Source organism: Maylandia zebra, linkage group LG20 (genome assembly GCF_041146795.1).
Source record: "Maylandia zebra isolate NMK-2024a linkage group LG20, Mzebra_GT3a, whole genome shotgun sequence".
NCBI classification, from domain to species: Eukaryota; Metazoa; Chordata; class Actinopteri; order Cichliformes; family Cichlidae; genus Maylandia; species Maylandia zebra.
Window position 1 is genome coordinate 35156182 of NC_135186.1, and position 12407 is coordinate 35168588.

A 12407-nucleotide genomic window follows, 5' to 3' on the forward strand; every position below is an offset into this window, starting at 1 on the left:
CACACTGCTAACTTTAAGCCTTAAAATACCTAAATGAATGGCACATATCCCACATGCAATTATTCAAATGGGAGAAATTGAAATTAAAATCATTTTGGACCAGGCTGTAAGTGTGTTTATTCTAGTGTAAATGTCAAGATGGGATTCTGTAGTGATTTATGGAGCCAGCCGATATTTGACCATTCCACCCTGGGAGTCATCATCTCTGCTTCTCTCTTATTATTCACAGCTGAACCGTGCACTGTATGTAGCAAAAGTCTCATTGTTATTCTATTAATAACAGAATGCGGGTGTTAAAGACAAATGTAATGTGATTACAATAACGTGTTTACCTCCAGCACTGTCAGCAAACATCGACTCTTTACTGGAGCAGATCATGAATTATATGAAACTGAATGCTTCACACTCTCTGGTTCTGCTGCCTCAAATTTCAAACTCTGTTGAGAAGTCATGGTACAAATTTATGTCACATAAAAATGTGCTGGTTTACTTTGTTTGAAGAACTCATAACTGTTTATGATTGTCTAAAGGTGCAAAACAATGTCTTATAATCAGGATGTTTGCAGTTTTATATGTGCACATACTTTGAAAACAGGAAGTGTTTGGTTTCCTGTTAGTACTGTATATTTTCAGAGGGTATAAGCAGGATACCAGCAGATCGAATCAGAGATGGAGGCCTTAATCACAAATCTTGCTTCGGGAAAACGGCGTACCTACATTGTCATCATTGTGATCTTTACCATTTCTGTTTTATTTAGCGGCAACTTTGAATGCACTTGCAAATCACAAGTGTCTGACTGCAGCATTTACATGTTTCTGCCTTCTATAATAATATTTCTCTTAATGCTGTGGACCAGCAACTCCTTTCAGAGAGTCTCTAGATTCACATGTGATGGTACATGTGGCTCTAAATGCTGCAGGTTTTGCGGTTCGTTTCTCCGTCGCTTTTTAAAGGCATCTTTGGTTAGTGTGCTGTGGGCTGCATATCTGTTTTTCAGTGGAGACTGGTATGTCTGCTGTATGAGCCATCTCTCTAACAGAACAGAAGAGGTACAGTTACCCTGCAAAGACAAGTGGAAGCTCACTATTGAGGAGCGACTACGCATCACTGAGCTGAACAACGAGTCCAGGGTTAGTGGTATTTTCTTCCTGTTTCATATGTTTGAACCTGTCATATTAACACAACAATATGAATGCATTTTGTGTTTCTTTTTCAGAGAGTTGGCTACTTTTTGCTCATGTTTGTCAATGGAGCAACAGCACTGATATCATTAATTAACTGGAGAAAATGCTGTAAAAAAATATCAAGTTGCTTTGACAGAAGAAAAACCTATTACAAACTGATTTTGGAGGAGGAGGGCTTGGTGCGGAAAGACCTTTTAAGGAAAAAGGCCAAAGAAAAGCTGACTGATTTCCTGAAGACAATGATTGAGGAAGGACAATGGGAAAAATGTTTCAATGCTGCAGAAGAACTGATTAAAAGGGAAGAGAACTCACCATTTGAACTGGAGGAGGTCGGAACAGTACAATTTCAGGTAAACGCACTTTAGTTCACTTTTTACACGACAAAACAAATGATTAAACGCAAAGTGGTGTATAAGTGTTTGGCATTTTATAAACCTTCCTCCCGAAATCTGAGTTAGTAAGTGGTTACAGGATTCTCAATGCAGTAATCCATACTTTTGATGAAATTTTATCGCAGAAACATCATTGGAATCAGAGAAATAGCAGAGAAATATATAGATATATTAGGGGTGCAACGATACTCGTATCGATATTGAACCGTTCGATACAGTGCTTTCGGTTCGGTACGCATATGTATCGAACAATACAAAATTTTGTAATTTATTTTATCAACTTTCCTTCTGACGATGCTGTCAGATGTGGCGTTTGGAACTATTTTGGTCTTCATGTGACGTATGACCCTGAAGGTAAGCGCGTCATGGACATGGGTGGGAACTAGTGTGTTAGCGCAGTTAGCTCGTTAACGTGTTGGCCGTCCAGCCCCACGCACGGGGCGATCCGCGGTAGCTCGTTAACTGAGATTTGCCGTGTTGTGGCGTTAACGTCATTTCAGATTAACGCTGACAGCACTAGTGGGAACACAACGAATATGACTGCACATTTACGCCGACATCATCCTAGTGCAAAGACAAGTGGAAGCAGACAAAAAGAACAAGCATGCATGCTACAAACTTTAGCCGAGTCATTTAGACAGCCGTTAGCACATGATTCTCCTTATGGGGACCTGATATGTTTAATATGCTGCTGAGAATATAGCCCAGAAGAAGCGGATAGTATAGCTTTTATTTTGGAAAGAGCCATTTCTCTGTAATAAACTCTCTTTTCCAAAGATGAGAGATTTCTCCATCAGATAGATTTATTTTTTTATTACTTTGTTGTTTCAGCAACATTAAATTTAAAAACTGTACTTTTGAGTTAAAATATATATTTATAATTTTAATAAATGATAAATTAAAAAGGCATGAACATTTTTTTTGTATCGAAAAAATATCGAACCGTGACACCAAAGTATCGAACCGAACCGTGAATTTTGTGTATCGTTGCACCCCTAATATATATATATACATCATCCATCCGATTTGCTAAATTCCGATGTTCCAATAACTTCCATGGCCATAGATGTAAAATCAAACACCTAGTCATGCAGACTACTTCTTTAAATGTTTGCGAAAGAATGGATCACTCTCACTCTCTGGAGGTCACCAACTTCCTGAATCAGTCACTACAGACCTTCAGATTAGCTCAATAACAGTACATAGAGAACTTCATGGAATGGGTTTCCATAGCCAAGCAGCTGCATTCAAGCCTTACATCACCAAGCACAAAGGAAAGCATTGAATGCAGTGGTGTAAAGAAAGTCACTGCTGAAGAGAAATTATAAAATAAATTATAATAAATTATACGTCACTGGCCGCTTAGTTCCAGTGAAAGCAACTCTTAATGCTTCAAGACATTTTGGACAACTTCATGCTCCAAACATTGTGGGACCAGTTTGGGTGCACCGGTGCCGAGACGTCTGCTGCCAGAAACTGAAATAAAGCTACTTTTAACTTCTTCCTGCTTACAAGGGGTCAACACAAGGGGTAGCTCCCCACTCTCTATGCGGCAGAGTTTTTACGCTGAATGCTCTTCCTGACATAGATCCAGAGGGGTTTGTGTCTCCATCTGTGTTTGAGCAGGAAATCTTTTTCTTAATTGGGGATTGTTTAAACCCCTGCACTAAAAATGCACACTTTTATTGACTTAAATGAACATTTTCTCTGGCTAGTATCTCTGCCATCACTTTTCTAAGGTTGAAACACTTGCATCTGTGTAGCAGTCAGTAGAGGTCACTGCTGCATAGGCTTTTACTTTTTCATCTAAGCTGTTGCAGTTCCTCGTGTTTCTTTCACTTTAGTTCATCATATTTTCCTGGTTTCTACAAATTGAAAAGGCCCATGTTCTAATAGTAATCGAGTATTTATTGATTTGAAGACTTGTAACCGGAGCAGATTCTAGCCTATATGCAAGGATGTGTTGGCAGATATAACAGGCAAGTAGTTTTAAGTTAGAGCAGCTGATTAATCAAGTGAATGTTGCTGGTTTGAGACTGTTCAGATGCTGGCATCTCTGAAGTGAGATTCTGGTTGAACATAAACACTAAATGAACTTTGGATTAGATGGACAGGTCTTGGGCTGGCTGAGTCACATTTGCTCACAGCTAAACCCTTCTTTCTAATGAAATCTCTATATTTCTTTTCTTTTTCAGCACCGTAAATCATCTGACTCAGAACAAAGGCTACTGGAGATTTGAGAAGGCTGACCAGATGAATGCAAAGACATTAAGAACAATTATTGCACACAGTCTTTTACTAACAGCAGTTATTTTGTTTTTTTAAATGTACGTCACTGCTTTTCATATTTGTATTAAAGAAGCCAGTAAGACTAAAAGAAACATAAATGAACGATGTATCTCCATCTGCCACAGCTGTGCGAAAAATAAACACACATCACCTGGAACACAAAACTTTGAAAATGCAGAGCTACATAAATCAGACACCTTTTCATTTGCCACCAGTTGGGACTGAACCAGCTAATATTCATCTGCACTAAGTTGCAGAATTGCTTCCTAATTACCAGTGTTGGGGAAGTTACTTTGAAAAAGTATTTAATTATATTTACTAGTTACTTCATCAAAAAAGTTAGTGAGTTACAATATTCTAAAAGTAATCAATTACTTGAAAAGTAACTATTGCGTTACTTTAGAAAAAGTATAATTGGCCATTTTTAACTACTTTTGATTTTCCCTCCACATTTCACCTTTAAAAACGATTTACTTTGCCTTGTTTGGTCTCATCCTTTTCAGCACAACCTCACGTGTCTGAATTTACAGTCATGTTTTCATTTTGACAGACTGTATTAACACAATTGAGCTAAAATCAGACAAAAAACATAAAATCAGAGTAGAAAAAGTTATATTTTTTACTGTAACAACCACAAACATGTTTGATGAATCATAATTCATAACTTTAAATCCAAATATAAATTGTCAATTTTAAAATCCTATGCACAAGTTTTGCTAACAACAGTTATTTGCAGCCATTTACCTTTTACTTCTTTTTTAAAATAACCATTTCAAACATTACAGAACAATCAGCTGTTCTTCACTAAGATGCCACAAATTATTTGTGCCACTCCAAAAAAATTATTTCTGTCCACTATAAAGGAAACATCACAGCCTGATACCTGCAGGTCTGACAGCAGCAGGTGTGTCACTCCTGTTTCTACCTGGAGACAGCAGTCGCCTCATTGTTCTTTTTTTTTTTTTTTTTTTTTTTTTCTTTTTTTTTTCACCTGGATCACCTGCTGAGAAAGAAAAAAGAAAGCAAGCAGAAGAGAACAAGAGTAATAGAATAAACAACATCACAATGATATATGGGAATATGACAGTAAATACTAAATGTTAAACATTATTGTGCAGCACATAAGATCAACAGAACACAGTGTGCTTTGAGGTAGGAGCCAAAAAGGGTGTAGTTTGCCTCATTGTTCTGACACACAACACAAAACTATCCACAACACTACACACTAACTACACAAGACAACACATTAACTACACACTGCAAACACGCTAAACGTCACAAATCTCTTACATCTCAAAACTCTCTCTCTCTCTCTCTCTCTCTCTCTCTCTCTCTCTCTCTCTCCGTCACTCCTAAAACTTCCCCTGTTTTTTTTGGGGGGGGGGGGGTTTGCTCATAAGCAGAGAGTGCTCGCTGCGCTGTCCTTAGACAGTAAACGTGACAAAACTATTGAGGAAAAAACACTGCGTATATATTGTTTATCGTGACTCTGGTTTTAAGTGGCCTATCAACAAAATTTAAAAACTGGTATATGTCACCTTGTTGCTTTGTCTTTAAGTGGTCATGTGATTGTCTTACCACGACTACTTTATTCTTCCTTAGTCAAACAGCAGCACTCATGCGATTGTTTTGCCCCCTTAGCTCCAGGTGTTATGCTAGACCAGGGGTCGGCAACCCTAGGCAGGGGTTAACAAGGGTTAACTGATGACACGGCCATAACTGGACTGGCCATCGGGCATACCGGGCATTTGCTTGGTGGGCCGATGATTTTTTTATTTTATTTTTTTTGTAACGGTATAAACAATGAAAGGTGGTGGATTGGCCAGATGCTGGCCGGTGTGTAAAAATAACTCAGTTGTTTGGTGGTGGCTATGGAGGAGCTTCCTGCTGCTTCTTAATGACGGTATCTTAGCTAACAACCCCAACTACCAGATTCAACTTGTAATTGGCTAAAAATAACTTAGCTTACTGGTGAGAGGGACGTTGCTAGCTGGCAGTTTTTTCAAGCGAAATTGAAATTTTCACATTCCAACACTTCAAATACTTCAGGAGCTTTCCGCTCAGCGCAGCATCAGCACCGTGGAAACACACAGATACATCTGCAGACTCGAGACAGAATTCACAATGCGTTTTTGGGACTTTCAGGTGTTTGGACCAATGTTTTCTTTTCTGATCAAACCAGAAAGCTTTAATGAGCAGCTGGTTGTCTCACATTAACTGGCTGAGTTAATGCCAGTTAATGCAACATCGAAGCAGCTGGAATCCACAGCTGTGCGTGTTCATGGAGCTGCATGTTCACCTGCTGGACATCACTGGACAAGTTTAACTGTCTTCAGAACATTGCAGAGGCCTTATTGACAGTGTTTGGCTCTACATGTCTGTGTGAGCAGATTTTCTCTAACATGAGTCCTCAGGCAGCCGTCTGAATGCTGGACACTCGCAGACCTGTGTCTCTGAGTGGGAGACCAGAGATCACATTAACATGTGTGTCTCTGTATTAACAAACATGCCATGTTGGCCCAGTTTATTTTTCTTATCATTGTTGTGAGGAGACCATAAATAGCATTTGCATTTTCTGTTGTACAGTTCATTTGCTGTTATGGATAAAAAGTCTTTTTTTGTTTCAAAATAGCTGATAACTATTCGCTGATAGCTGCCAACATCTGTGAACAAACATAATTCTTTATTTATTTTTTATTTTTTACTTTTTTTTTATTGAGCATCAACAATGTAGTACAAAGACATAGATATAGCAAGGCCACAATGCTCCTTTTTATATATTTACCCCACCCCAAGAACATGTTGGACACCGATCCAGAAGGGGAAAGAAATTAAAATAAAGAAATGAATAAAGTGAGGTACAAGGAAATTCACCATATTTGAAGATGTGCACTTAAAGGGGAATAGTTTACACAAAATTAATCCCAATCACACACACAAAAAAAGGATTTACGGCAGCTGTCAAGCATCTTTCAGGTGGGTATGGTTTTAATTTTCTCTAAATCTTTTAGCAATGTATCCCAAACAGCAAAGAATCTCTCCTTCGACCCCTTGAGAGCATACTTCATCTTTTCCAACTGTATAAATTGTGTCAGGTTACTAAACTACAAAGCCGCTTTGGGTGGCTTTTTTGACTTCCAATGCAACAATATCCTTCTGCGTGCAAGCAGTGTAGTTGATAGGTTTGTAGCTTGAACCCATCCGCTGGAACGTTGAAGACAATATAATTACACTGCAAAGCAAGACACAAGTAGGCAGAGTTCTCTGGTTTACTCATGCATGAGGGAGACCTGGCTAGAGCCAAGCGTCGTTCCACCACTTGACCTCCATCAGACTCTCAGCCAGGCTTCCCATAGCACTCCTTTTATTGTGGTTACATGAATATGCATAGGTTCATTAACATATGACGTCTACATTCACACAAAGAGTACCTTGCCTGTGTGTGTGTGTGTGTGTGTGTGTGTGTGTGTGTGTGTGTGTGTGTGTGTGTGTGTGTGTGTGTGTGTTGCTGATCAAAGGGTCAAACATCCTTGGTCAGGAAGAGGGTAGACTAGACCCCCTCGGTGAGGAAGTCCAGCAGTTCATCTAAACAGAAAAGCACTTAGACTAGAACAGACGTAGCTACGTTAATCCTACCATAAAACAATTAAGACAAGATGCGACCTCTTCCCGTGCTCCCAGGATGTAGGTGTGCATTCTAGTGTGGAATACACACCAAGCCTCTGTAGCCTGTTAAATATCACACAACTTATCACTACACAATTGATTATACACCTCTAAGCATCTATGGTTAAATATTTCTAAGCATAAATGACAATCAACAATACAAACTCTAACAGTAGTGAAAGCGATTTTGTTTTTTATAACTCCTCCTTAGTGTTCTATGTCGTCTATCTGTGACACCAAATATACCCATAACTGCATTGGGTTGAAGCTCAACATTCAATGCTTTGGACAATGTTTTGAAAGGCTTTTAAAGATGGACATGACCAAAAAATATGTGTTACATCTGCAGAGGGATTTCTACATCTCTCACACCTTGCATCTATGTTTGGAAATATTTTAGCCAGTCTTGCCTTGAAGTAATGAATGCGGTGAAGAATCTTGAACTGTATAATGTTTAATTTGGCACAGAAAGTGCTGTTGTTTACTCTTAAAAGAGCGCTCTCCCAGGTCTCCTCCTCCAAAACTATCCCCAGCTCATTCTCCCAGTTTGCTTTGATCTTTGGCATTGTTATATTCTGAAAGGAGGCTATACTATTACTAATTCTTGAGATAAGGCCTTTAGGCTTAAATATCAGTTTCAACAGATCATCTAGAGCAGTAAGTGGAGTTTTATTTGGAAAGTCAGGGTTATGATGCTGAAGAAAGTGACGAACTTGGAAGTATCTAAATAAGCTGGACCGAGGGAGGTCACATTTATGTGACAAATCCTGAAAACTTGCCAAGACACCGTCTATATACATGTCAGAAAAGTTATGGAGGCCTCATCTCTGCCAAAGAGCAAATTCAGAGTCTAATCTGTCGGGAAGGAAAAGGTGATTATTGTGTATAAGGGTTAAATGAAGAAGATTTTCAAACCCAAAGTTCTTTCGAAATTGAGCCCATATTCTGAGGGTGTTAATAACTATAAGACTGGTAGTGTGCTGCCGTGAGGAGATTGGAAGGCTCGAGGTGACCAAGGCGCTAAGAGAGGTGGCGATGCAAGACGCCGCTTCAATTTGGCATCAGTCTTCATCAGGGGTATTGAGCCAGTATATGATTTTTTGAACATTTGAGGCCCAATAGTAATGGCGGAAATTTGGAAGGCCTAAGCTGCCTAGGTTTTTAGGCCTCTGTAACAGATCGAGGCGTATTCTAGGTTTTTTCCCATCCCATATAAATGAGATCAGAGCTTTATCAATAGATTTGAAAAATGATTTTGGAAGGTAAAGTGGGATACACTGAAAAAGATAAAGAAACTTGGGGAGATTTTTATACAATTTACCTTCCCTGCCAACGACAAATGAAGTGGCTTCCATTTCTTTAAGTCTGATTTGACCTTTTCAAATAACGGACAGAAATTTTCTTCATAGAGATTATGCAGATCTCTTGTTATATTTATGCCTAGGTATTTGAAGCCATTTTTGGCTGTTTTGAAAGGTGCAGCACCATTCTGTATTTGAAGAGCCAGATCGTTAACAGGAAAACATTCACTTTTACTGAAGTTCAGTTTGTACCCAGAGAAGGAGCCAACGCATAATTCTTTAAACTTGTTCTATATAGTGTGTAACTGTTAATATAGAGCGTTATTAAATTTATTACTAATGCAATCATATGGCACACTGACTTCTGAGGAAACTTTAAACGGCACTCGTCATCAGAAAGGTTGCCTACCCCTGTGCTAGACCTCAGTGCAGCGTTCGATACTGTTGACCATAATATCCTATTAGTGGTTTGTATCATATCTATCTAATAGACTCCAATTTGTACATGTAAATGGAGAGTCCTCTTCACACACTAAAGTCAATTATGGAGTTCCACAGGGTTCAGTGCTAGGATCAGTTCTGTTTACATTATACATGCTTCCCTTAGGCAGCATCATTAGAAGACATAGCATACATTTACACTGCTATGCAGATGACACCCAGCTCTGTCTGTCCATGAAGCCAGATAACACACACCAATGAGTTAAACTCAGGAATGTCTTAAAGACATAAAGACCTGGATGGCCGCTAACTTTCTGCTTCTTAATTCAGATCAAACTGAGGTTATTGTACTCGGCCCTGAAAATCTTAGAAATATGGTATCTAAGCAGATTCTTACTCTGGATGGCATTACCTTGGCCTCCAGTAACGCTGTGAGGAACCTTGGAGTCATTTTTGACCAGGATTATATATATAATACAATAATATAATAATATAACATATAATATATATATAATATATATATTATATGTATATATTATATATATTATATTATTATTATTATCTATATAAATGTTAGTATTTATCACCCTATTAGAGCACTTCGCTCTCGCTCTGCAGGCCTACTTGTTGTTCCTAGAGTATTTAAAAGTAGAATGGGAGGCAGAGCCTTCAGTTTTCAGGCCCCTCTTCTGTGGAACCAGCTTCCAGTTTGGATTCAGGAGACAGACACTATCTCTACTTTCAAGATTAGGCTTCAAACTTTCCTTTTTGCTAAAGCATATAGTTAGGGCTGGACCAGGTGACCCTGAATCCTCCCTTAGTTATGCTGCAATAGACGTAGGCTGCCGGGGGATTCCCATGATGCATTGAGTTTTTCCTTTCCAGTCACCTTTCTCACTCACTATGTGTTAACAGACCTCTCTGCATTGAATCATATCTGTTATTAACCTCTGTCTCTCTTCCACAGCATGTCTTTATCCTGTCTTCCTTCTCTCACCCCAACTGTCGCAGCAGATGGCCCCGCCCCTCCCTGAGCCTGGTTCTGCTGGAGGTTTCTTGAGAAATATACAGTGGCTTGCAAAAGTATTCGGCCCCCTTGAACTTTTCCACATTTTGTCACATTACAGCGACAAACATGAATCAATTTTATTGGAATTCCACGTAAAAGACCAACACAAAGTGGTGCACATGTGAGAAGTGGAACGAAAATCATACATGATTCCAAACATTTTTTACAAATAAATAACTGCAAAGTCCTCGTGCATGTAAGTCCTCGTGTTTTTGATTTAGATATTGTGTCTGTATATGTGACACTGAGTAAAGTATATTACACAGGGAAGTTGGGACAATGCCAGCAGAAACAGTTTATATGTTTTCCAGTCACCCTTCAGGAAAGGAAACAAATGTTGAACGTTGTTCAGTAGGAATCCTGCTGGTCTGACAAGTTTTTTTTTTTTTCACTTGTTACACTGTCAAGCAAAGTTAAACTCCGAGACAGATAATACAGGGAGTGCAGAATTATTAGGCAAGTTGTATTTTTGAGGAATAATGTTATTATTGAACAACAACCATGTTCTCAATGAACCCAAAAAACTCATTAATATCAAAGCTGAATGTTTTTGGAAGTAGTTTTTAGTTTGTTTTTAGTTTGAGCTATTTTAGGGGGATATCTGTGTGTGCAGGTGACTATTACTGTGCATAATTATTAGGCAACTTGACAAAAAACAAATATATACCCATTTCAATTATTAATTTTTACCAGTGAAACCAATATAACATCTCCACATTCACAAATATACATTTCTGACATTCAAAAACAAAACAAAAACAAATCAGCGACCAATATAGCCACCTTTCTTTGCAAGGACACTCAAAAGCCTGCCATCCATGGATTCTGTCAGTGTTTTGATCTGTTCACCATCAACATTGCGTGCAGCAGCAACCACAGCCTCCCAGACACTGTTCAGAGAGGTGTACTGTTTTCCCTCCTTGTAAATCTCACATTTGATGATGGACCACAGGTTCTCAATGGGGTTCAGATCAGGTGAACAAGGAGGCCATGTCATTAGTTTTTCTTCTTTTATACCCTTTCTTGCCAGCCACGCTGTGGAGTACTTGGACGCGTGTGATGGAGCATTGTCCTGCATGGAAATCATGTTTTTCTTGAAGGATGCAGACTTCTTCCTGTACCACTGCTTGAAGAAGGTGTCTTCCAGAAACTGGCAGTAGGACTGGGAGTTGAGCTTGACTCCATCCTCAACCCGAAAAGGCCCCACGAGCTCATCTATGATGATACCAGCCCAAACCAGTACTCCACCTCCACCTTGCTGGCGTCTGAGTCGGACTGGAGCTCTCTGCCCTTTACCAATCCAGCCACGGGCCCATCCATCTGGCCCATCAAGACTCACTCTCATTTCATCAGTCCATAAAACCTTAGAAAAACCAGTCTTGAGATATTTCTTGGCCCAGTCTTGACGTTTCAGCTTGTGTGTCTTGTTCAGTGGCGGTCGTCTTTCAGCCTTTCTTACCTTGGCCATGTCTCTGAGTATTGCACACCTTGTGCTTTTGGGCACTCCAGTGATGTTGCAGCTCTGAAATATGGCCAAACTGGTGGCAAGTGGCATCTTGGCAGCTGCACGCTTGACTTTTCTCAGTTCATGGGCAGTTATTTTGCGCCTTGGTTTTTCCACACGCTTCTTGCGACCCTGTTGACTATTTTGAATGAAACGCTTGATTGTTCGATGATCACGCTTCAGAAGCTTTGCAATTTTGAGACTGCTGCATCCCTCTGCAAGATATCTCACTATTTTTGACTTTTCTGAGCCTGTCAAGTCCTTCTTTTGACCCATTTTGCCAAAGGAAAGGACGTTGCCTAATAATTATGCACACCTGATATAAGGTGTTGATGTCATTAGACCACACCCCTTCTCATTACAGAGATGCACATCACCTAATATGCTTAATTGGTAGTAGGCTTTCGAGCCTATACAGCTTGGAGTAAGACAACATGCATGAAGAGGATGATGTGGACAAAATACTCATTTGCCTAATAATTCTGCACTCCCTGTAAATGAGGTATTTGGAATGGAGTCAATCCCACTGACAAGAAAAAAGATGCACACATTTTGCATTT

The 12407-nt window shown here is 39.4% G+C and overlaps 1 long non-coding RNA gene across 1 annotated transcript; it reads left to right on the forward strand.

Annotated features, from left to right (window-relative positions):
* Window positions 1–682: 682 nt before the first annotated feature.
* LOC143414402 (uncharacterized) lies at window positions 683–4002 on the forward strand. The gene is made up of 3 exons (XR_013095032.1): window positions 683–1131; window positions 1218–1535; window positions 3773–4002. It is a non-coding gene; the product is annotated as an uncharacterized LOC143414402 (long non-coding RNA).
* Window positions 4003–12407: the final 8405 nt, after the last annotated feature.